Genomic DNA, 25,015 nt, shown 5'->3' with positions numbered 1-25,015 from the left:
CATGCTGTCCAAATATAATATAAGCTAAATAGTCCAAACAGGGCATGGTGACAAATGCCTATAATCCAAACACTTATAAGCCTGAAGCAAAACAACTACAGGTTCAAGCCCAGTCTGGCATTTTTTTAGGACCCTGCCTTAAAAAAAAAAAAAAATGGTCCAAGGCCTTCTGCCCATAATCTTTGAGAGTCTTCTCCCTAACCATTATAGGAAGTGAAAACTTACCCATGTCCATATAAACATAGAAGAAAAGGGAAAAAGAAATGAGTTGGCGAAGAGAACGCAGTTATGACAAGCTATAGTAGATAGTCTCACAGCTCAGACACTTGAAGTTTTTCCATGCCATACACACCAAAAAAAGATTGTGCTACAGACAGAAAAAGAGTCTGAAAACCATTAAGTGCCTTGGCAGATACAAAAGTCTTATAAGTCGGGTCCATACCCTTCTAGGTTTGCCACTAATGTTGTCAAATAAATTATACTTGCTTTCACTAAAAAAAGATCGGGGGGGTATTGTTATTCTCCTAAGACTATGTTTTCTGAGAGTAGCTGGTTTTACTCTTAACAATCCATAGGTCTTTACTGGATCCCATCCACACTAGACAGACCTTTCGGCTATTACCCAGTGTCTGTAGCTTACTCATTCAGACAGTGATTTAAAAGCCAGTCTCTTTTATCAAAACTCCAAAATAAGTTAAATTGAGTAAAATGTCCAGAAGGACCAAAGAAGTAGACAACCAAATAGTAGAGCAATAAAACCAATTACCAATAGAATAATCTTGGAATGATTTGTTCTACCGTAAACTGGCTAGAGAAATCTAACTTGGGGGCTGTGAGATGGCTCAATGGGTAAAAGCACTTACTGCCAAGCCTGATAACCTGAGCTTGATTCACAGGACCGAATGGTGGAAAGAGAGAATCTATTCTTAAAAGTTGTCTTCTGACCTCCACATACACTGTGATACTCATGCCCCCATGCACACACACATATAAACAGATGTAATAAAAAAATTTTTTTTGATGAAATCTAATTTGGGCCTGGGCAAGGTGGCTGCTCACACCTATAACTTCAGCACTTGGGAGGCTGAAGCACGAGAAATGCTATGAGTTTGAAGACAGCCTGAGCTACAGAGTGACAGCCTAACACACATACACACACACACAAAATGAATATAGGCTTTCCTGACTATATTTAAAGTTCCTAATATTTATACTGTACTTTTTAACCACTTAATCATGCTAAACCTCAAATGGAAAAAAATTTAAATACATATGGGTATTTTATGAGAAGTAAATGAAACTGAAATGCTTAGAAAAAGGTCTTGGCACATGGGAAGCTATTCACAATGTTACTGTAGTAGTGACTACTACATCTGAGCACAAGGAACTAGGTTCTTAGTGCTGTGGTAGAGCTTTGGAAGAAACCACATACCCTCCCATTCTGCCATCACACTACAGGAATTTTATTTTTTTTTTGAGACAGGGTCTTACTATGTAGCCCACAGATACCTGCCTGCCTTTGTCTCCAACTGCTGTACTCTGTAAGAATTCTTTACTCTCTTAAGGGGGGAAAAAAAAAACCCGCACAAGTCAAAAGACGTGGGATCCAATCACTGGTTCTGCCAGACACTATCCAAGGAAACCTTAGGGAAGTTCAAACTTCTGTAAGCTTCAATTTCTATTACCTTTCAGGGTTTCACTTTATGAGCTATTATACGTCCCCTACCTCCATGCAGTTCCGGTAGATAGACTCCAAGACACGGCAAGAATTAGGTAAACAAGCTTCCAGGCTCTAAGCTGAACTCTAAACTTCAACCTTTGGGTTCCTGGAAAGGAAATTCTATCTTCTGTAACTAGTCTCAAAGGTAGCTTCTCCTCCTTTCTTCCTTTGTGTGCATTGTGAAGTTAAAACCAATGTACACTCTTCTTCTAAAAGCAAACTCCACTTCCACTTTAAAGCACTAAGCCTCTTACTTAAAAATATTAATGAATGAAACACAGCACCTGAACACTTTAGAACTGGCGATGTCATTCATAACTTTCAAAGCCAAAAAGGATGTGCCCCAAAACTCAGAGTTCAGTGCTCCTGTTTAATTACAAATGCATACACACAGAATTATCATTTTGCTTCTAAATCTCAAAGAAATATATTTTGTCAACAGCTTTTCTTTTCTTTTCTTTTCTTTTGTCTTTTTGAGACAGGGTCTCCCTGTAGCCCCAGCTGACCTGGAACTCACTATGTAGACCAGGCTGGCCTTGAACTCACAAAGATCCGCCTGCCTCTGCCTCCCAAGTACAAGTAATGGGATTAAAGGCATGTGCCACCACGCCCGGCCATAAAAAAAATTTTTTTTTTTATTTTTTTTTTCGGTCTTTTTGAGACAGGGTCTCCCTGTAGCCCCAGCTGTCCTGGAACTCACTATGTAGACCAGGCTGGCCTTGAACTCACAGAGATCTGCCTGCCTCTGCCTCCAGAGTGCTGAGATTAAAGGCGTGCACCACCATGCCTGGCATAAAAAATATTTTTAATTAAAAAAAAAAAAGAAATAGAACTGAGGGCCTGGTGTGGTGGCACAGGACTTTAGTCCCAGCACTCGGAAGGCAGAGGCAGGCAGATCTCTGTGTATTCAAGGCCAGCCTGGTCTACATAAAGTTCTAGGTCAGCTAGAGTTATGGAATGTTAACTCAGTGATAGACTGCTTGCCTAATGTGCATAAGACCCTGGGTTCAATCTGCTGTAAGACAGAGGGGAAAAAAAAGACCTAAAAGGAACAGAACATGGCAATATGTGCCAGGCTTTAGTCAACCTAGACAACAAAGTATGATGGGGAAAAAAATCATAAATAATCTAAAGGGGTTTTGCTTACTTCACAATTTCATCTCACCTGAACACTACTCAGTAACAAAACTTACTCTCTAAGCATGGCCTTGTCTTGGAAGTTTATGTACTTCCCTGAGGATATGCTTTACACTAGGCCCAGCTTCTCCATTTGGAGTACTCAAAAGGCTGACCAATGGTGTCTTGCTTTCACAAGGAAGGACTAGGCCTCATGTGTCCAATGAATTAATAGACTCTTTGATCATATTACCTTCCCCTAGGAAAAGGAATACATCTGATCCTAGTGCTAGAGGGGGGGAAAAAAGAACTTAAACACATAAAAGCTTTTTTTTTTTTTTTTTTTTAATTGAAATAAACACATGGGACTGGAGAGATAGTTCAGTCAGTGGTTAAGAGTGCTTGCTGCTCTGGCCTGTAATCTGAGGGCTGGAGAGGCTGAGGCAAGAGGAGGATCCTTGGGAATTCAAGGCCAGCCTGGGCTACATAGTTCCAAGATAGCCTGAGCTACATAGTATGATGCTGTCTCAAAAAAAAAAGAAAATAAAGAGGAGGAAGCTGGGCGTGGTGGTGTAAGCCTTTAATCCCAGCACTTGGGAGGCAGAGGCAGGCGGATCTTTGTGAGTTTGAGGCCAGCCTGGTCTACATAGCGACTTCCAGGGACAGCCTGGGCTACAGGGAGACCCTGTCTCAAAAAGACAAAAAAAAAAAAAAAAAAAAAAAAAAAAAAGAAAGGAAGGAAGGAAGGAAGGACGGACGGACTCTGGCTCCATCCTTTCCCAGTGTTGTGATGGCTGGCATAGTGACATCTCTTCTGAGATGGCTCAGAGGCTCTGCATTCTAGAACAATGGACCTGTGCTGCACTAACGGCTCCTAGGAGAGTAGCCAGGTCTAAGGGAACCAAAGTCACAAGGGTCTGCCATGCAGAGGCCAGGGGGTAGCCAAACCAGCCTTATGCAAGCCCTCGCCACCCTGCCCTAATTGAGCTCCAAGTTAACATATAGCCAAGGGAAAAAACTTGGCTTAGGCTTTTCCCACTGCTTGCTTAGAGCTATATAGATGGTACAGGCTGGCCTGGAACACAGCAATCCTGTTGCCTCCGCCTGCTAGTGCTAGGATTATAGGTGTCTATTACCATGCCGGGTTCAGAATTTAAAGTCTGCTTTCTTTTTCATTTTGCTTAGTTGCTTGTTTGTTTTAGATAGGGTCTCAACTCTGTAGTTCAGGCTGGTCTGGAACTATAACTATGTAGTCCAAGCTGTCTTCAAATTCTCACAATAGTCCACCTGCCTCAGCTCCCAGAGTGCTAAAATTACAGGCATTAATCACCATTCCTGGTCGATTTAATTACTGTAAATTCATTATTTTAAAAAAAATTGAGGGCTGGAGAGATGGCTCAGCTGTTAAGAACACTGGCTGTTCTTTCAAAAGACCCAAGTTCGAATCCCAGCACCCACATGGCAGCCAACAACTGTCCATAACTCCAGTTCCAGGGGATCTGACAGCCTCTTCAGTCCTCCTCGTGCATTGCACAACATGGGTGCACTTACCTACATGCAGGTAATACACACATACACATAAAAATAATAAATTTTAAAAAAATTGAAGCTGGGCATGGTGGTACATGCCTTTAATCCCAGCAGAGGCAGAGGCAGGTAGATCTCTGTGAGTTCAAGGCCAGCCTGGTCTACATACCAAGTTCCAGACCAGCTGGGGTTACAGGGAGACCCTGTCTCAAAACGAAAAAAAAAAAATTGAGACATAGTTTGCCCTACCTCCTCCAGTGCCACCACCACAAAAACTGCTGAATGAAGTGGTGCATACCTCTGGTCCTGGGAGCCTGGGGAAAGAAGATCATTTGAGCCTAGAGATTTGAGTGGGCCACATACTGAAAGACATAATCAGAATGTCTCAGGAAAAAAAAAAAAAAAATCACTTCTGCCATCATGACCTCTTAAGGTCAGAAACTATATAAAACATTATACTTGCTTTCTTTCCCCCTCCTAAGTATTCTAGGAACACCCCTACCCCCAAAACCATATCACACTAATGTTGGCTAGGGCTGGGCTGGCTTTGAAGCAAGGGAAAGGTGTGGGTCTGCTAGTGAGAGTCCAGGACTGAAAGGGCATGGAAAGAAACAAACCTGCTTCTCTCAGGAGCTGTATGACACATACGTAGGACTGGTTTAACAAGTCCTTCTGATCTCTCAGGCCAGGCCACCTCCCTTTCCTCCCCCATCACCCAGGTGCTTCTCCAAGGCCCTCCAGTGGAACAGACAACACTAAATTTTCTCTGGATCCTGAGAGACACAGTTTCTTACCTAGATCCCTTTGTAACCTTGCCAAAGGCACTTCGCTTGGCCTTATAAGGAGAAAGCTGGGCTTCAGGGAGAGGCCGATAAGGAAAACAAAGATAAGAGGGAGGGGCAGAAAAACAGGGAGGTGTCAGACTAGAGGAAGGGGAGCAGCCAAAGCCTTCCTCCTTCCTACAAAAGGAGGAAGAAAAGAGGGAGGTCAGGTACACAATGGGAAGTAAGAAAAATCTAACTGAAATAGGAAGATAGGTTTGACTCTCCTTATAAGAGAAATCCTAAACTTAACTTTGACATCTTCTCCCCCTCAGGCTAGAGAAAAAAGCCCAGAGAAAAGCTTAACCATAGGATTTAGCAGAGGTCATCCAACTGAACTCACATTCCTTGTTTTAAAGAGGCAGCTTCCCACCAAATCCCTTTACTTTCATCTATGGCATCTCCCTCATCTCTTTGCTCCTCATTTGAAAATAACTTGGAAAAGGTGAAAGCAAGTAATTAAGCCATATTTACAATGTCCCCAGTTCCTCAAAGCCAGCAAGTAGACAGACATCTTTTCCACTACATTGAAGGAATACCTCTTTCTGGACAAGGAGAAAGGTGTAAATCTATGAAGAAATCAACCAGAACAAATATCAAAGTCCTCTTTTAGCTATACAACAGATAACAGGAGGAATGAATGAAAGATAAAATCCACTCTAAAGAAAATTGTACTAGCAATCTCCCCTTATAAGTTATCACATATAATCCTCTCAACACCCTCAGAGGTAATACCAACCATCTTTGAGACTGGGTCTAGGGTCTCTGTATATTGCCCAAGCTAGTCTTTAAAAGCCCAGTTGGGCTCAAGTGATTCTTTCCTTCAATCTCTGTGCCATAGCTCCATTAATAGCCCTTTTTTATGGATGACTAAACCCTGTATCAGAAGTAGTATCTCTAGTAAGTGGCAGAATGAGCTTTCTATGCTTCCTGTAGTTAAAAGTCATTCTAAGTCCAATACAGAAGTTAAAACAAAGAATTTTGGTTGCTAAGCAGGTATGGTAATATGCACCTACAAAGCAAACACTAGGGAAGTTGATGCAAGTGAATTTAGGCCAGCCTGGGCCACAGAGTGAACCCCTAGCTCAAAAAAAAATATTTTTTTGAAGGGGGGAGGTAGACATAGGCAAGAGAAGATGGAGTGGACCTACCCAAGAGACCTTGGGTCTTAACTTGACATTAAATGTCAAGACCTTATGGCCCCCAAAATCTGAATTGAGTCTAGTGGTCTTTTTCCCAGTGTTTTCACTCTGTAACACCTTCCTCAATTCTAGGACCAAAGTAGTTTGTATTCTACTTCAGACTAGGTTTCCCTTTATAAGTAACAAGTACTTAGGGGGAAAGATAGTGGGTAAAGTAAAGATCAGAGTTGAGGTGGGAAAGAGAAGGAATTAGAAGCAGGAAGACTGTGCTAGCCAGCATCAGAACACAGAATTGTTCAGAGGGTATGTTAGCAATCTGCCTCTAGGGCAGCTGTCCTCCTGGGCAATCAAAGACGGGTCTGTGTGTGTGCTCAGGGGCTAGCCAGCTTGGCAAGAAGTTAAGGACTCAGCCACCCAATCCACAAAGTGAGAAAAGATGCCTGTTTCACAGCTGGAAAAAAGAATAGGAAAAACAGAGAGAGGAAAGAGGGCAGTAGGAGGGGCACAAAGTGATATAGGTACTGTTTCAATATAGTCTTAAGGGGGAAAAAAATCCCAGAAAACTACCAAATATTCCCCAGTTATGTGCAAACATTAGATATCTGCCAGTAAATGGATACGGCAATCAAATGGGTAGGTTACTTTTGTTCTCTATGTAGCAAAGATGCCAAAGAGACATGTAAGGGCTCCAGTATTACCTGTTTCTTTGTCCTTCTCAGTCCCAACAAGGTTTCTATACATATAGCACATAAACATTATTAACATCTACATCCTTCTAGAATTCCATTTTTAATTAAATCCTAGAGATCCAAAAATAAGCACACACAAAACACAGTAAGCTCCTCAATGCAAAGAGACCAAGACCATTTATATAACTCAAGTGCTAAGATGTAAAAGGCCACAGTCCGATCTCACACCCTCTAATCCCTCAGAGTAGCTAGATGCTCTGAGACCCATTAGACACACAAAGGCTGCTCTCTTCTCAGTAGGGCTCTGTAGCAGAGCTGCTCTCCAGGGACAAAGAGATTTCACAGGAGAACCACAAAGACATCGCCCCTCTCCATTCCCCCACTCCCAGCTTTCTCACTTCCTGTCACAGTAGCACCAGACCACAGTCTCCCAGAAACAAACAAATACAAAGTGCTGGATTCTGGGCTGCAGGCCAACCACATTCCAGGGCATCCTGTCTACCAATCACCGACTAGAGCTCCCACTTTGCCCTGCTCAGTTCCTTATCATGTTCGGGGAAAACAACCCTCCTCCCAGCCTCAAGCCAACACTACATAGGACAAAGCTCAGGCCTTTAAGAATCCACAGAAAGATACTATGTGCATGAACCTAAGAGTCTAGAGGGGGTGAGGGATTTTTAAGATTCCTACTTGGTAAGTTTCTTCACTTTGGAGACAGGGGGGGGTGGGGTCAGTGTTTAAAGCTAACGCTGCTGTTCCAGTCAGCTCAGCTACATGCAGCACATCCATGGCAAGTTGATCACCAGCCTGAGAACTACTTTAGGACATGTCTTCTGTCACTTCCTCTATTGCCCATTTGCACTGCCTTCAAAACTCTCAAAACTCTTTTCCCAACCAGCAGAATTGACTCCTGAAACAGGCCCCTCGAAGAACAAACAAAGGCAGCAGACTCCACCCTACAGTTTATCAAGTGCTGAGGGTAAAGTTCCCCACTTCCCAAGAGAACTAGCAGAGGGCCATTAGGAGTTGCACTCTACCCCAGGCAGCAAAGAGGTCAAGACAGCAACTTCAGTGCTTCCTACAGCCTAGTCAGAAAAGAAAGCCTCCCTTCCTAATAGGGGCCTTTGGCTGGCTCCAAGAATGGACTAATGATATATCTTTCTATCATCTTGTACAGCCCATTGGAAGTTTAGCCCTAACCCCCAGAAGCAAAGATTTGGATAGAGGTCAAGCTCTATTAGCCGGAGATTCTAGAAATCCAAAGTGGCACCCTTTGCCCAAAAGGCTCAATTCGCTGTGCATAAACAGCAAAGCTCAGCAGTTTTCCAACCAGAGGGACATTCTAAGCAATGACCTAGTAAAATGCCATCTTTCCTCATTCTATCCTTCCTCCTAGGCCCTCCCCCTTCCTCTTGGACCTGCTGAAACACTCTAAGCTAAATCCTCATCTATACAGTGCATGAAGCAAAAGAAGCAAAGTCTCAAACAGCCCAACTTCAGAAGAATTTGGTCCTTATCTGGATCTGGCATAACCACATGGAGCAGTAGGACAAGAATATAAAATAGTCAGCTATTCTAGAGCTAGATAGAAACCAATATTTAGTAACACTAAGTTTTAGAGCAGTAGGACTCTAAATAAAAGCACATAATAAACGTTTGCGGTCTCTTACCTAGTCCCAAATTAGACTAATTCTGAAGAACAGTGAAAACTATGTTACAAATGTCAGTATTCTTACTCAATGCTCCCTTGCTCATAGCCCAAACCAAATAAATCAGAGTCAATGAATACAACAGTATGAGCTGGTCATACAAAAAGAGAAAACAGTAGCACTTGAAAGAGTGTTTTCTGAAATATAACAAGCAAAAAACATGTAAAAGACACAGCCCAGGTAGTGTGAGCCGGTGTAGAGCCAACCAGTTACAGTGTAACTAAACTTCACCAGAGATCCTGATTCTAATAGCACCTTTTGCTCTTTGAGGACATATTTGGAAAACACAACCAGAGTAACAGTGAATGGGTAAAGAACATCCCTAGAGGGTCCAAGACTCAAGCTGAATACTACTCAAAGGGTAGGAAGGATGAATCTGTTTTGCTGTCTAGCTTCCTGCACCATGCTTGAAAGCAAGCTCAAAAATTAGAGGGAAAGCTGGGGAGTGATGGCTCATACCTATAATTCTCAGCATTTAAGAGGCTGAGGGAGGATGATGATTGCCATAAGTTCCAAACCAGTCTGGGCTACATAGTGAGACCTTGTTCAAAAATTTTAAAAAATAAACTGGGAGCCAGGCGTGGTACTGCACACCTTTAATCCCAGCACTCAGAAGGCAAATACAGGCAGATCTCTGTGAGTTCAAGGCCAGCCTGGTCTGCACAGGGAGTTCCAGGTCAGCTGGGGCCAGAGGGAGACCCTGTCTCAAAAAGAAAAAACAGCTGGGCATGGTGGGGCACACCTTCAATTGCAGAAACACTCAGACCTCTGTGAGCTCTAAGCCTGCCTGGTCTACATAGCAAGTTCTAGGCCAGCTAGGACTACAAGGAGACCCTTTCTCAAAATAAATAAACAAACAAACAAGCCAGGTATGTAATCTTAGCATTTGGAAGGCAGAGGCAGAGAATTGCCATAAGTTCAAATCCAGCCTGGTCTACACAGTAAGTTCTAGGCCAGACAGGGCTATATAGTGAGGTCTTTTCTGAAAGAGGCAGGGAAAAGTAGAGGGAGGAGAGACAGAGTAAAGAATGTGACTGGGAAAGTCACATTCCAACTAGCCAACATCCCACATAATATTAAAAGTACCTGAGAAGTCACCACCACTACATGAGAGTAACCTGGACTCTGCTATCCCCTTGTAATTCCTGGACCAGCCCTCACCCCTAAACAATCTGAAAAGAGCAATTGAGAGGGTTTGATGAAGGCACCAGCTGTTTCCACCACTCTCCCTCCTGTTCCTTCCCTCCCCCACAGCCTCAGAGCGCAGTTCAAACTTACATCAAACACTTCACACAATTGACTGGTCAGTAGGAAGGAGAAGCCTGGACTAAAATAGCAGGAAGAGTGCCAACTGGCCCCACTTGGAATTCTTTCTTGGCTCAATTTAAAAATAAGAAACTTCTGTCATCTACTCCCTTCTGTCCAATTATGTTTCTCTACAACCTACCCTCAGTGTCAAATGTGTTTCAGTTTCTCCCTATCACACCTTGGTCTATTCTGAAATGTCAGAGAATAGAGGGGAGTGTACATAAGGCTGAATATAAAATGTCTGAAGGATCACAAGTTTTCCTGAGCTGTGAAAAAACAACCTTCGTATTGGACACCCACAAAAATAGTCAAGGAAACAGCGCACAGCAGAGGGAAGCAAATGCTACGCATAAACACGTGGTAACACATTTTTTGAGGTGTATTTTTTTTTCATGTGTATGAGTGTTTTGCCTGCAATATATGTACCATGGGTGTTTCTGGTGCCCAGTAAGGCTAGAAAAGGGTGTCTGAACCCCTGGAACTAGAACTAAAGCTACAGGCAGTTATGAGTGTCCATGGAGGTGCTGGGAACTCAGGTTCTCTTCAAAAGCAGCAAGCAAGTGCTCTTACCTGCTGAGCCATCTCCCCATCTCTGGTAACATAATTTAAGGCACTGGTAACCTGTTAAGAGTACGAACACGAGCTGAACATGAGCTGGGCTGGTGGCACATGCCTTTAATCCCAGCACTCAGAGGCAGAGGCAGGTGGATCTCTGTGAGTTCAAGGCCAGCCTGGTCTACATAGTGAGTTCCAGGCCAGCTGGGGCTACAGGGAGACCCTGTCTCAAAGAAACCAAAAAAAAAAAAAAAAACTCAGCATAGAACATAGCATGCATTAGGTACTAGGTTCATGCTGCAATGAAAAAAAAAAAAAAGTATTAGCATGGCCAGCTCCTCCCCCACCCATATTCCAAGTTGACCAGAGTTGGCCAAGGAGGAAGTTAAGGAAGCCAGCATTTCCTTTTCAGACAGGAAGTAAATTGGCCCTTCCTGTGAGTTTTAAACAAATTGTACAGCTGGAGTTTCAATGCTAACATCCTCTCTTGAATTTGTTCCACAATTTCAAAATTGAGAGGGGAAATGGTTTGAAAATTTCCCCTAACTGGCAAGTTTTTCATACCATGCTAAATATTGGCATCACCTTCAAATCAGCAGTAACATCTATAATTCCAAAACAATATATGGTAACACTGAAGTAGCCAACTTCAGACTAACCAGCTCCCCACCCCAATCTCCAAGTACCCACCCATGTCTACCATCATGAACTAGTTAGTAGTCTCTATTTCTCATTTTAGTTAAATAACCACCCACCTGGGAACTCAAACCTGAGTTCTGCAGAAATTTTTGAAAAAATGCAATCCCCATACCTCAATTTCTGGAGGGGGGCCTGGAAATTCATGGTTTTAAAGACTTCACAGTGATTCTGACAGCCTGTAAGAAACCATGCACTGGCCTATTCCTGACAATCCCCTAACCACAACATTCCTCTGACAAAAAGGGCACTGGTTACAAAATACATTTGGGACTGTTTTACTGTCCATTAGACAGCTCAGATCATTACTCAGTCTATATTAAAGGCTTTTTGAAAGCATGGATTTAAGGATAGGATGGCTGGAACAGCTCAGTCCTAAATCCTTTCCCCCACCCCCACCCTGGTGTTTTGAGACAGGGTCTCTCTACATAGCCCAGTTTGCTGGTCAGTGATCCTCCAGCTTCAACCTCCTGATTGCCGAGACTGCAGATGTATGCCACCAAACCCCTCTAAATCTTTATTTTTTAGACTCAAACCTAGAAAGAAAAAGCTCTTGCTAGCACCATGTTCTTTGGACTCCTGCGTTTGCTATGCTGGACTATATTCCTACTTACACTGCAGACTGAACAATACTACCACTTTTTTAAGTGTCTTAAAATTTCCTCCAAGGAAAGAAGGGCTGTGCCAAATTTCCAAAGAATAGTTCTATAACCTATCACAAAAGAAGTCTAAGTCCTAAATCTTCCTTCTAGTTTTCAAGACCCCCTCATATATCTAGTCTACCTGAGAATATATAAGAGAAATGACCAGAAATCAAGGGTTATCTGAAATTATCCAAGAAAGTCATTTTAACTTCCGGTTTCAGCAAGACCAAATAGCAAAATGTTCTTAAAGAACTATGAAGAAAAACATTTCCACAAGAAAGCATGTGACTGAAGACTTCATAGAAGAATAGCATTACAAAGACATACTCAGTACAATCACAAATATCTCAGCCTCATCTATGTGTGTATTGGAAATATACATCCACCAGTTATTGAAAGCAACTTCAAAATATTGTATAAATCTCTGAGAGGAAGGGAGAAAAGGAGGGAAAAAGAGAGAGAGGGAGGAATGGTCCCTAAAAGCCATCAAATCTCAAATTATAGCTTTAAAGAAGCAAGAACCTTTAGCCAAATGAGTGAGCAAAAGGAGAAGCAGCAGATAAGAGGGGTAAGTGTGGTATTTGGTCTAAAGCACAAAGCAGACAACAAATGGAATTGAAAGGAACTGTACCAGGTCTACATTGCCATTTCTCCTTTTCAAAGGAAACTATGTAAATAAGGAAAATTTTTCTTTTGCTTCAAAAACACATATAAACTTATTCTAACTAACTGCACTAATACTATGATTGATTCTCCAAGACCCTTGTCTTGGAGAGTAATTATGAAAATTACTCTCATAGAGCTTCTACAGTGGAGAAAGACAGAGCCCAGAACAGGTGCTGCCTCAACTTAGGAGGAAAATGGTAACAACTGTTGTCTCTAGGGCCTGAAAAAAAAAGGAGACACATTTTCTTTACACTGTGCAGTGCTAAACAAGACCCAAGATCCTGCATTGGTAGCTATTCCCTGTATGGTAGCTGATTACCTAGGTATAGCCTACACAGGTATATACCACCCCCACCATCTCTCCTGATCACTGGCAACACCAGCCTCAGGGTCTCTGCCCTTTCTATTCCTCCCATCTACATGACTTCATCACTTCTTCTGTTTTGGGGGCTTTTTTTGGTCTTACTGAGACAGGATCTCCCTGTAGCCCCAGCTGGCCTGGAACTCACAGAGATCTGCACACCGCTGTCATCCAAATGCTGGGATTAAAGTCATGTGCCACAACACCTGGCTCCATCACTTCTTTTGTTCACTCCTCAAAAAAAAAAAAAAAAACTGCTGGGCATGGTGGTATACACCCATTAATCCCAGAAATCAGGAGGCAAGGGCACGGAATCTCTGTGAATTCAAGGCCAGCCTGGTCTACATAGTGAGTTCCAGGACAGCTGGGCCTACAGGGAGGCTCTGTCTTAAAAAGACCAAAAAAAGTAAAAAAGTAAAAACACCCCCAGCACTTGCAAGGTGGTGGCAGGAGAATCAGGAGTGCACGGCCAGTCTGGGCTGCATGAGACCCTATCAAAAAGGGAAAAAAGAAGAAGAAAAAAAAAAAAAGCAACACCACCACACACCTCACACACCCACCACTTGGGTTTCAGGGACCAAACTAAGATTGTCAAGTCTGGCAGCAAGCACTCTTACCCACTGAGCCATCTCTCTGGCCCTATTTATGTATTTTTAGGCAAGGTCTGCTTATGTAGCACAAGCTGGCCTCACAGTCAGACTTTCCTATGTCAGCTTCCTAAATGCTGGGATGTGCCACCATGCCAGGTTCTGAACTTTTTTCTCTCCTCTCTGTGACCCAAGGTCTATGATCTGGGGGGGCTCCTAAACTACTATAGCCTTACCTCCTCCTCTGGCTGACCTTCAGAGGGCAGATACTCAACAGGCCTACAGTGCCCTAGTTTACAAAGCCAGCAATGGGGAGAAGAGCAGAAAGGTTACAGGATTTCCCCCAATCCAACAAAGAAGCAGGAAAGAAATCAGATTGGCACAAATTTCCCTTTTAAAACAGCTTCTTCTATTTTAAAAGTGTACTGAATATACACTACCTACTTTATTTCAGTGAGATTGACTTTACTTGCAATGAGATGGGAACTGCAGGTGCTTTGATAAAGGTACTGAAAAGTTGACCTAGTTTCTATAACAATATCTTATGTTCTCAACCATCAGAATAAATTTTGGTCTCCTAAAATAAGAGCTCCCTTAAACAAAAACCTTTTTCTCCATAGTAAGAAACGTGCTACTTCATTCCAATACAGAACAACACGGGCTGCACATACAAAACTGGTCATTTATTCTGGGGAATGTAAATTTCTTTTGCTCTACTGTTGGCTGAACCCAAATGAGTAATTAATTAGAAAATGTAGATGAGATTTTTAAAAAACTAAGGCAAAAACTAATCTGTATTATTAGAAGAGATTAACCCTTAGATTTTTAGCATCAGCATAGATGACAATTTAAAAATAAAAATCAGAATCTTGTTCCCTATGGAGTGTTAACGTGGCAAAACAGTACTCAGGAAGACCATCAGCCTGAGGGAAACACTACAGAGAAGCAGAAGCAAACAGTAAAGAAAATCAGGAGAACTGGTAGAAAAAGCAGGAATTAGGTAAGAGAGTTACAGCAGGAGACTAAAGAGTACCAAATTAGTGTAAATACTGTTCAGAACACTAGTTTTATGGGTTATTTAGTATGAAGGAAAGGAAAGAAAACATACTAAGGCCCTGTCTCAGAAAGAAAGGCAAAGGGAAGGGGGTGAGGGGGACCAAAGAGAGGAGAAGAGGAAGGAGAAAAAAGAAGGAATATTCCAGGCTGGAGAAAACCTATATAAGTTTCCAGACAAAACTGCATCTAAGAAATACATATATCCCCCAGACACAGCTTGGCTTTTCCACATATAAAAAGAGACTCTTTTCTTAGAAGCACACTTTTCACAGGAAGTATTCATGAACTCAAAACTTCTACATGTCACAGTTTTGCAAATGTCCATTAAATAAGGGCAGCAAATACAGTATTTCCTGAACAAAAAAGAGGCTCATTTCAATAAAAAGGATAGCAAATGCCTGCCTTCATTTCTATGTAATTGCTTCCTGCACAACTATTCATAACCGAGTGTCACTTATAAACTCATGGATGGACAAGCAAAACTTTGAGGTAAAGAATCTGGCTCCAAACCAGGTATGGTAAAAAATTAATTAGCTAGTTATGGTGGTACCCATCTATAATCTAAGCACCCTGACTCAAAACAAAACAAAATTTTGGTGCAAAGTCAACAATATAAAACCAAGCAAAACCTTTTTCAACCCATTCTGATGAAATTAAATTTACCCTGTGGATGCCAGATTTCTTTTTCCAGTAGATCCAAAAAGACAGGAGTAACTTGTATTTTTCCTGAAGTCCTTGAAGAAGTTACTGACTCTTCTCCCATCAACATCTTACCTTATGAAAAGTTACCCATCTTCCTACAACCACTGTTCCAGACAACCCCACCCACACAATTCCCCAAAATTGTCACCTACTACTGAAAAACATTTTTTTTTTTTTTTTTTTTTTTTTAAGACAGGGTTTCCCTGTAGCTCCAGCTGTCCTGGAACTCACTATGTATACCAGGCTGGCCTCAAATTCACAAAGATCTGTCTGCCTCTGCCTCCCAAGTGCTGGGATTAAGGGCGTGCGCCACCACGCCCAGCTTCAAAACATTTTTTTAAAGAAGTTAGTAGACAGCAGATGGGGGATGCTGGCCCAGGCCTGAAATCCTATCACTTCTTGGGAGGCTACGGCAGGAGATTTGAGTATGAGGCTAGCCTGGGCTACATAGCGAGACTCAAAAAACTATAAAATATAGAAGACATTTAGTCCAACAGACAAATGAAGACAAACGAAGGCTGAGCTAATTCACTGCTCTACAGCAAATAAGCACAAGGGATTGCTACGAGCTGCATACTGTTCTATGCAGCTTGTATCAAATCACTTCAATTGACAATCTATAAGATGGTTAAGAGTTAAAATTCTGTGTTGTTTTTGCAGTACTAGAGAAGAAATTGAGGGTCTAGAGCATGCTCGACAAGCACTCTACCACTGAGCTATAATATCCCCATTGTGATGGTTAATGTTACTATGCCCATTTTAGAGAAAAGGAGACAAGACAGAAAGTGACTAAGCTTTTTAAACAGGGATTTACTGTGTGCCATATTTTCTTTTTGAAGGCACCCATGCTCTTAATTGCCATGCTGTGCTGCCTTGCCTTATCACTTTTGGTGACTTTGGGGACTCTCATTAGGAAATTACCTTTTGGGTTTAGAAAGGTGATCAAAAAATATGTAATAGTTAAAACATTTGAAGCAAAATATTAGTAACTAGTGTCTAGGTGATGAAGGCTACTAGGCAGAAATCACTATGATATTCTTACAGAATTCTTACAGGTTTGAAATAAAACCTTTAAACACGAGGCTGGCTCAGTGGTTAAGAGCACTGGCTGGGTTTGATTCCTAGCACCCACATGGCAGCTAACAACTGTCAGTAACTCCAGTTTCAGGGGATCCAACATGCTCTTCTGACCTCCACAGGTACTGTATGACATGCTGGCAATACATTCATACACAAAAAAAATTTTTAAATAGACAAAATATTTTTTAAAAAACTTTAAGCACCACTTTTATTATCATATAATGGGATGTGTGGAAACATTAACCAAATTACCTATGGCTGAGCTCATTGGTATACAATACTTTAAAAAACCTCTTTAAGACTAAGAATATAGGGCTGGAGAGATGGCTCAATGGGTCAAGCACACTGGATGTTCTTCTAGAGAGCAAGGCTAACAACCATCCTTAACTCCAGTTCCAGAGGATCAGAAGCCTTCCTCTGACCTCTGACCTCCAACCTCCATGGGCACTGCTTGACACGGGTACACTTACATATATGCAGGCAAAACACTCATATACATATAATAAATCAAAAAAATAAAAAGGATGAAGACTATAGCTCAGTTGGTGGAGTGCTTGCCTAGCATATAGGAAGCCCTAGGTATATTGCCTAGCACCACATAAACCAACTGTGGTTTCACACCTATAAGCCCAGCACTTGACGGGTGGTGGAGGCAGGAGGCTCAAAAATTCAAGGTCACAGGGCATGGTGGTGCAGTCCTTTAATCCCAGCACTTGGGAGGCAGAGGCTGGCAGATCTCAGGAGGCCAGCCTAGTCTACATAGTGAGTTCCAGAGAGATCTTGTTTAAAAAGTCAAATAATAAATAGTAATAATAATAATAATAATCCTCAAGGTCATCCTCAGCTACATACACTGCAAGACTCAAGGCCAGCCCGGGCTCCATAAGACCCTGTCTCAAAGAGTGAATTATACAACTAAATACAAATCAGTCATGCTCTAATTTCCCCCTCTTTATTCCTAACCAGAAGAGCTATTCTTGCTCTATCACTGCTCTGCTGGAAACCTTGGCGGCAGCTACATCTTTTAGGTCAAGCAGCAATCCCTATTTCAGTTTCATATAACATTTAGCTCCTTTTTCTGAGAGAATATGAAGGAATCCTTGTCATTTCTCATACCCTGATAATCTAGAGTTCATTTCTTTACGAAAGTTTCCTGTTAACTAAAATTCTGAATTACGCATGAAAACTGATTTTGGTTCTTAAAATAATAAATGTTCTAATATACTTCAAATCTCCTAAAGTTTCATCACCAAAACAGTGATTAAATAATAATGATTAAAAAAAAGTGCTGCCCAGTATGGTAACATACGCCTTTAATCCCAGCAGACTCAGGAGTCAGAGGCAAGAGGATCTCTGTGAGGATGGAGGCTAGCCTGGTCTATAAAGTAAGTTCTAGCCAGCTGGGGCTACAAGGAGATTCTGTCTCAAAAACCCAAAATAATATCAACAACAATAAATGTCAAGTGTAATAGCTCACTCAGATAATCCTAGCACTAGGGACTTTGAGGCAGGACTGCTGAGAGTTTAAGGCTATCCTGGGCTACACAGTCAGTTCCAGGCCAGTCTGGGATACAGTATGAGTCCCTCCCAAAAGAAGAAAGGGAGGAAGGGAGGGAGGAAGGTGGGTGAAGCTGGAGAAATAGCTAGGTTGCAAAGTGCTTGTCACACAGCAAGAGGACTTGAGTTTGACCCTGAACACCCATGTAAAAAGCTAAAGCCTGGTGATGGCACATGCTTATAATCCCAGCATTCTCGGAAAGGTAGAGACAGGAAGATCACTGGGGCTTGCTGGCTAGCCAGTCTAACCTACTCAGCAAGCCCTGGGTCCCAGTCTGAGATCCTGTCTCAAAAAACAAGATGAGAGGCCAGCAAGATGGCTCAGTCAGCAAAGGTGCTTGTGGCCAAGCCTGACAAGCTGAGTTCAATCCCTAGGCCCCATGGTGGAAGGCAAGGACTGATTCTCACAATTTGTTCTCTGATCTCTACATTTGTGCCATGGCGTGTGCTATGGGCACATGCATGCACATAGAGACACAAACATATGCACATGCACATAAACACACATAAATTTAAAATAAAATTAAAAAAAGATGGATTGCTCCTGAGGAATAACACCCAAGGCTAATCCCTCTGTCCCTACACACACACACAGACACACACACATAGCCAAGAACAGAAAAAAAAAAAAAAAAAAAAAAACCTACAGGATCAGTCAAGAGCTAAAGGTAAAGCTTAATGGGGGAAACCTTACCTAGCATGCTTAAGGCCTTGGGTTCAATCTCCAGCAAAAAAAAAAAAACATGAATGCCAGTCATGGTAGTGCATACCTTTAAGCAGAGGCAAGCGGATCACTACTATGTAGGTAGACCAACATGGTCTACATAGTGAGTTCCTAGTCAACTAGGGCTACATAGTGAGTGAGACCTTGTCTCCAAAAAGAAAAATCAGGTCATTAGGTCAGGTGTGGTAACCCACTCCTGTAATCCCAGAACTTGGAAAATAGGAGGAGGATCAGGAGTTCAAGATCAGCCAAGCTACATGAGACCCTCAAAATAAGGGGTGGGAGAGAGGGAAGGAGGGAGGGAGAGAGGGAAAGAGATAGGGAGAGAGGGAGGGAGGGAGGGAGGGAAGGAGGAAAGGAGACAGACTCAAAGGCATTTCCTTTGAAACAGTGATATCCAGGGGCTGGAGAGATGGCTCAGTGGTTAAGAGCACCAACTGGTCTTGCAGAGGACCTGGATTCGACTCCCAGCACCCACAGGGTGGCTACAAACTGTTCTTAACTCCAGTTCCAGGGGAATCCAAAGACCTCTTCTGACCTCTGAAGCTTTGCATGACACAGGTGTGCTCACATACATGCAGGCAATATAGTCATACACATAAAAAATAAAAATAATAAATAAAATATTTAAAGAAAAGAAACAGTGCTATCCAAAACCATCATTTCAAAGTCTCTGTGTTTTTACTGACAGGTATAAAAGCACTCATTCTAACCAGGGCTGAGAACAGTTCTTCCTTGCTGCTGCGCTATAAGCTTTCTCTAGTAAATGGCTACACTAGTCTTTGGGCTGATTACCAGGAAAAGCTAAAACTTAAAATCTTCCATTATTTCCAGAAACTTTAAAAGGAGTTAGGTACTCAGGAGGCAGAGGTAGAAGGGTCAGAAGAGATCAGAAATTCAAGGTAACCCTCAGTTACATTATCAAATTCAAGGCCAGCCTGGGCTACATAGGTCCCTATCACAGAAAAATAAAAGATTAGGGCTGATCAGATGGCTTACTGGGTATATGTTCTCACCCACCAAGGCTGACAACCTGAGTTCTATCCTCAAACCACATGGTAGAAGGAAGAGAAGAGACTCCCCAAAGTTGTCCTTTCCACACACGTGCTATGGCAGATACACAAATGCGCACACACACAAAATAAATGTATAAATAAAAGATTGAAACCACAGCTCACAGTGAAATTTTCAAAATTACATTAGATTTTATTGACCGTGTTTTGCTTCCTGTCTCAACTTCTGAGCCTTCTGGAGTCCCCAGTAATCCTCCTCGGGTACCTTAATTAAACTAGGCTTGCTGGGATGGGCACTAAAAAGACAAATAAGACAGCACGGCACCTACACACAAGCAGCTCACAATCTACAGTGAAAGACAAAAAATAGTTTTAATATAGCATAAAAAATCCATTTATTTGAGCTACCTCCTACAAGCCTCCCTCTACAAGGTGGTAGCATTCCAACTGAAACAGTTGAAAATTCTCCGGAAGAGGAAATATCACTGGTAAACATAAGAAGTTTGAGGCAATGACTAGAAGTTAAAAATGAAGTGGGGCTGAGGATGTAGCTCAGTAGTAGAGCATTTGTCTAGCTTCTATAAGGCCATGAGTTCAATCCCCAGCACTCAAGTGGAAGGAAAAAAGAAAACTGGGGCAGCACCAGCATGCATATGGTAAGATCCCTGTTTCTAGGATTAAAATAATATCCATTACAGCACATCTGCCTCTCACTGACTCTAAGGAAAATGGACCTTTCATATGTATTATCCCAACTTGGGGAGCATCCTAAGTGACTACCGACCCTACCCAAGACGAAACACTCCTGCCTATAGCAAGAGTGTTTTTCATTTTAGTTCTCAACGGTCTGTCCTTTCTCTCTGGGGAATAGCAGTGTATTAGTGGTTAAATCTGTGAACTTTGTAGTTAGTCAGACCAGGGTTAATTCTGACCTTGATGTTTACGGGCAGTGAGATTTTCTGCAAATCTCAGCTTCTGAGGCTCAAAATCCTTTTTTTTTTTTCTTTTAAATGGTTGTTAGAAACTAAGTAAATATCCTATATAAATGCTTAGCACAAAATAAAATAAAGCAATGAGAAGAGGGTAGGGACAGAAGGCCCAGGCCAGTACTAACAAGGGACCAGCACCCACAATAGAAAGCAATAAATTATACAGAGCTAATCATTTTGTTATTCCAATTGATAGTGATCTTTGCTTAATTTATTTGCATGTATCCTATCTCACCCATCCCTAGAGAGCAACTACTTGCTAAACCTAAGGCTGGATTGTAATTACATGAAGCTTTAAGATCTCCAATAGTCTCAATTTTATACCAGCTGAGAACATGTTCTGGCCCCTCTGACTGTCCATACAGGAATCCTAAAGTACTAGAATTTTAACTAGCCAAGAGACCCCACCTGGAACACAGACCACCACCTTACTCATATAACAAAGAAACCAATAGAATTACATAGAAAGCAAACAAGGAAAGAAAAAGCTGTACAGCTCACACTCATTTGTCAGCATTTTTTACCCAAAAATTCAAAATAAAGAGCACAGCAAAAATAATAACAACAAAATAAAAGATTTACTTATCTGCACCCTTTCCTATAATTCCTGAAAGAACCAGTGGAGGTAAAGTAGAGACAAAAATCTTCCATCTTATCACCGCAAAGGCTCTAAGCTACACACACCAGGCAAAACAATGCCTTAGTTTTCAGAAATAGTCCTGGACCCTAATGATGTTCACTATAGCCACACAAAGCCCAGTTTCAAAGCCAGACCCAGATCACCACCAGTCATCCAGAACCTATTTTCAAACTGCCTTTGTACTCCTCCTTCAGGCTCTCATCCCTCCCCCTAAAGGTTGAGTGGGAAACCGACACTCCGGGAGCAACATGACCAAACCCCAGAAGATCCACCAAGAAACCTCCCCAGGCTAGACTCAAGGCAGGGAGAACATTTCAAAGAAAAACTGAAAACATTAAGCGAGAAAGAACCATAGCCAACTGGCTGTACACATTGTCTTTCTCCTTTCTTTTCAACTATACTTGTTTTAAATTCTGAGATCCAGACAGCAAAAATTTTCCTGTAACCCTTGCCTTTATTGTATGGAAAGGGGAACAAAGTTGTTTCCTTCTGAAGCCACCTCACAAGGACGAAACCATCCTACAAGGAATGTTTTCATTGTGGAAAAGAAATTCAAGGAAGTGTTCTAGTCTAAAAAGAATGGGGGCAGGGAGTTGGAAATCAGAAGATTATTAAAGACAGTAGCAGTTTAAAGCTAATGAGCAGCTTAAACATTAAGACCCGTCTCATTACAATCACAGCCATGTCTATCCCAACTCTAATTTTCATACCGATTCCCATTTTAAAAGGACAAGGAACAGAACACCCTAGTTTCTAGCTACTGGTGAGTTGGCTACATAATTATCTAGGATCAGTACTTTTGCAAGAATGTATTTGTAAAAACAAAACCAAACAAATCTTAAGATTAGATAAATGTAAGAATATGAAAGCACAGTCACCAGCCTTTAGCTCTAACAGTGTTCTGACTTGCTGGTAAGTTAACTAAAGAAAAAGGTCCTCTAAAAAACAACTTTCCAGTTGGCTTAAAAATAAAAATTCCCTTTGTGCTTTCTCAAGTGCATTGTGAAGTTTTCCTAAGAGGTTTCTCTCAGCCTAACCTTACACAACCCATAGTCCTTTCAGAGACCAAAGAGCTGAAAAGATTTTCAGGTGTGCTGCCTCTTTACCCAGGTGAAATAGAAAGCACGATTAGAAAGTCCTTATCCCTTTAAGCACATAAACCACACCAAACGTTATCATATCTGCAGATTTAACATACAACTTCACCAATCTCTGCCCTCAAAGGTACTTTTAGGAGGAAGAAGTGGGTAACAATTCAGTTAACACAGATGCACTTCTACAAAGCAAAGCAAGGAGGCTCCCACCCACCACACCTGGAAAAGTAAGAGGGATCCACCCAGAACAGAGGGCTGAAAGCGATCTGGGCCGTTCAAACACTCCAGAGAACATGCCACCACCATGTAGCTCAAAAGCTCCCTGCAACTTTCCACTGCCACAAATTCAGTGGTAAAAAAGGGGGAAAAATAAAAGTTTTGAAACATGAAGAACCATCTGTACAACTAGCTTCTGACCCAAACAAATTCCTTTCCCAACCCACACGCAACATGCCAAAAACCCAACTTTTCGGTTACTCTGAAAACAAAAATGTTAGCTTAAACCAGAAAAAAAAAAAAAGAATAAAATCAAAGGATATACAAAAATGTAATTTATACAACTTCTACCCCTCTGATTCTAATCAGTATTAGACCTATAAGTTTGTTTCTAAATCTTGTATATTTTACCCTTTCCTTAATATAAATAAAATGACAAAATACCCCTAAAGTATTGAAAGTAGAAAGGGAATTGTTTAAAAGTCACCCGTCAGCATAAGAGACTCCCCCTTTTAAATTCCCTCTGGTTACTAGTGAGACAAAAATCCCACTTAGGTTGTCCTCCTTTGCCCATCTCCACAAACATTTTTAAGAAGAGAAAAAGCACACACCTCAAACGCGGACTTCTAACCAGTCCTTCAAGAAACAAACCCAAGGCTTCACCAATGTTCTGAGAAAGACAAATCCAGCAAGGCAGTTGATTGTCGCCACCTCTTCCTTGTTTCAGGATCTTTCCTGATTCTCTTTTTTTTTCTCTTTCTTTCTCTCTCTCTCTCTCTCTCTCTCTCTCTCTCTCTCTCTCTCTCTCCCTCCCTCCCTCTCTCCCTCTCCCTCTTTTTCCCCCCTCAGATCCAACACCTAAAATGGAAGTTGCACTCAGCCAAAGGCAAGGGAGCCTGGGTGGTGACAAACTGATCTGGCAGCCCTACCCCCTCGCTTTCCTAAGTGATGTCAGCCCCTGCAAGCTTCCAATAGGAGACAGGCATAAATCAGGGAGCTGACTTTATCCAATAGGAAACTTTATTATAGGAAATTAAAAAAAGGGAGAGAGAGGAGGAGAGAAAGAGACTGGGAAGTTTTATATATATATTTATATTTAAAGCGGAGACTGTACAATCTCCGAGGAATTACTGCAGAGCTCAGGGTGGGGTGCTAAAGAACAAGGGCTTTTTAGGATGGCAAGCCTATAAGCCTCAGTTCTCTCTGATGAGGGGCTCTTGCTCCCTCTCCCTACCTACCTCGGAAGGGAAAAAGAAAAGAGCTTATTTTATTTGCCTGCTGCTGTTTGATTTGTTGCTTTCTTCCCCAATTCATTTTCCCAATGGAAGCCAGGAATGGAAGGACAGAAATCCCAGAAAAAGTACTACTGTGTATTGATTGGGATGGTAGGAAATATGAGGTAAATTCTCAATTTCATTGTTTTGGTTTAACTGCATTAGAGCTAATTAGAAAAAAATAAATGTCTGGACTTGTTAGTTTTTAGGCTCTCTGCTGTGAACTAAAAAGAAATAGACTCCACTGAGCTGTTGAGGAGAATCACTGACTTCCTTTTTGTCCCCAAATCAAAGTAATAAAGGTTTGCTCAGGAAAATCAACAGACTGAATAAACAAGCAATTTAGAGTAGATAACAGCATAGGTGAAATAGTTAATTACTAAACAAAGATGATGAGTTAGAGTTCTCTCTCTTTTACATTATTTTTTAAGTCACATTCATTCATTTATTTGTTTGTTTGTATGTATATGCATGTGTGGAGGTCAAAGGACAACTTGCAGGAGTTTGCTCTCTCCTTCCACCATGGGAGTCCCTGGGATTGAACCCAAGTTGGCAGGCTTGACTGAAAGTGCTTTCACCCACTGAGCCATCTTGCCGGCCCTAGTTTTTAGTTCCTATTTGTGTGTAGGTACATGATTTCCCAAGGCGAACTTCCGGAGGTCAGAGGACAACTTGCTGGAGTCAGTCCTCTCCTTCTACCATGTGGATCCTAGAAATCAAACTTAGGTCCTCAGGCTCGGCCAGCATGCACCTTCTTTGCCCGCTGGGCTATCTTACTGTAAGGCTCCTTTTTTGTGACAGGGTCTTGCTAGGTAGCCCTGGCTGACCTGGAACTCACTAAGCAGACCAGGCCAGCCTGAAACTTTCAGTTATCCTCCTACTTCTGTCTCCTGAGTTCTGAAATGACAGATGTGTGCCACCACACCTGACTTCCTTTATCTTGCTTACAGTAAAATATAAAGCTTTCAGGGACTGGAGAGATGGCTCAGCAATTAAGAGCACTTATTGTTCTTCCAGAGGTCCCCATTTATTGTTTATTTCCCAGCACCTACATGCGGCTAACAATCCTTAACTCCAGTTCCAAGGGATCTGGCTTCCGCAGGTACCAGGCACACACATTAAATATATA

General features: G+C 41.9%; 1 protein-coding gene across 7 annotated transcripts in view; it reads right to left on the bottom strand.

Moving 5' to 3' along the window:
- Ctnnd1 (catenin delta 1) overlaps positions 1-23,447 on the bottom strand; it is a 54,173-nt gene extending 30,726 nt beyond the window's left edge. For 2 of the 7 annotated variants that reach the window (XM_029564944.1, XM_017798934.2), the window contains exon 1: positions 23,224-23,442. The gene's annotated coding sequence lies outside the window, so the exon portion shown is untranslated. Of the gene's footprint in view, positions 1-4,612; positions 4,678-23,223 lie in introns of all 7 variants that reach the window. The other 5 variants (XM_008836167.3, XM_017798933.2, XM_029564943.1 and 2 more) reach the window with 4 other exon arrangements.
- Between the last annotated feature and the right edge of the window lie 1,568 nt (positions 23,448-25,015).

The sequence above is a fragment of the Nannospalax galili genome, unplaced genomic scaffold (genome assembly GCF_000622305.1).
Source record: "Nannospalax galili isolate Female #2095 unplaced genomic scaffold, S.galili_v1.0 scaffold337, whole genome shotgun sequence".
NCBI classification, from domain to species: domain Eukaryota; kingdom Metazoa; phylum Chordata; class Mammalia; order Rodentia; family Spalacidae; genus Nannospalax; species Nannospalax galili.
Note: the sequence above shows the minus strand (reverse complement) of the source record. Positions and strands in the feature narration are given on the sequence as shown.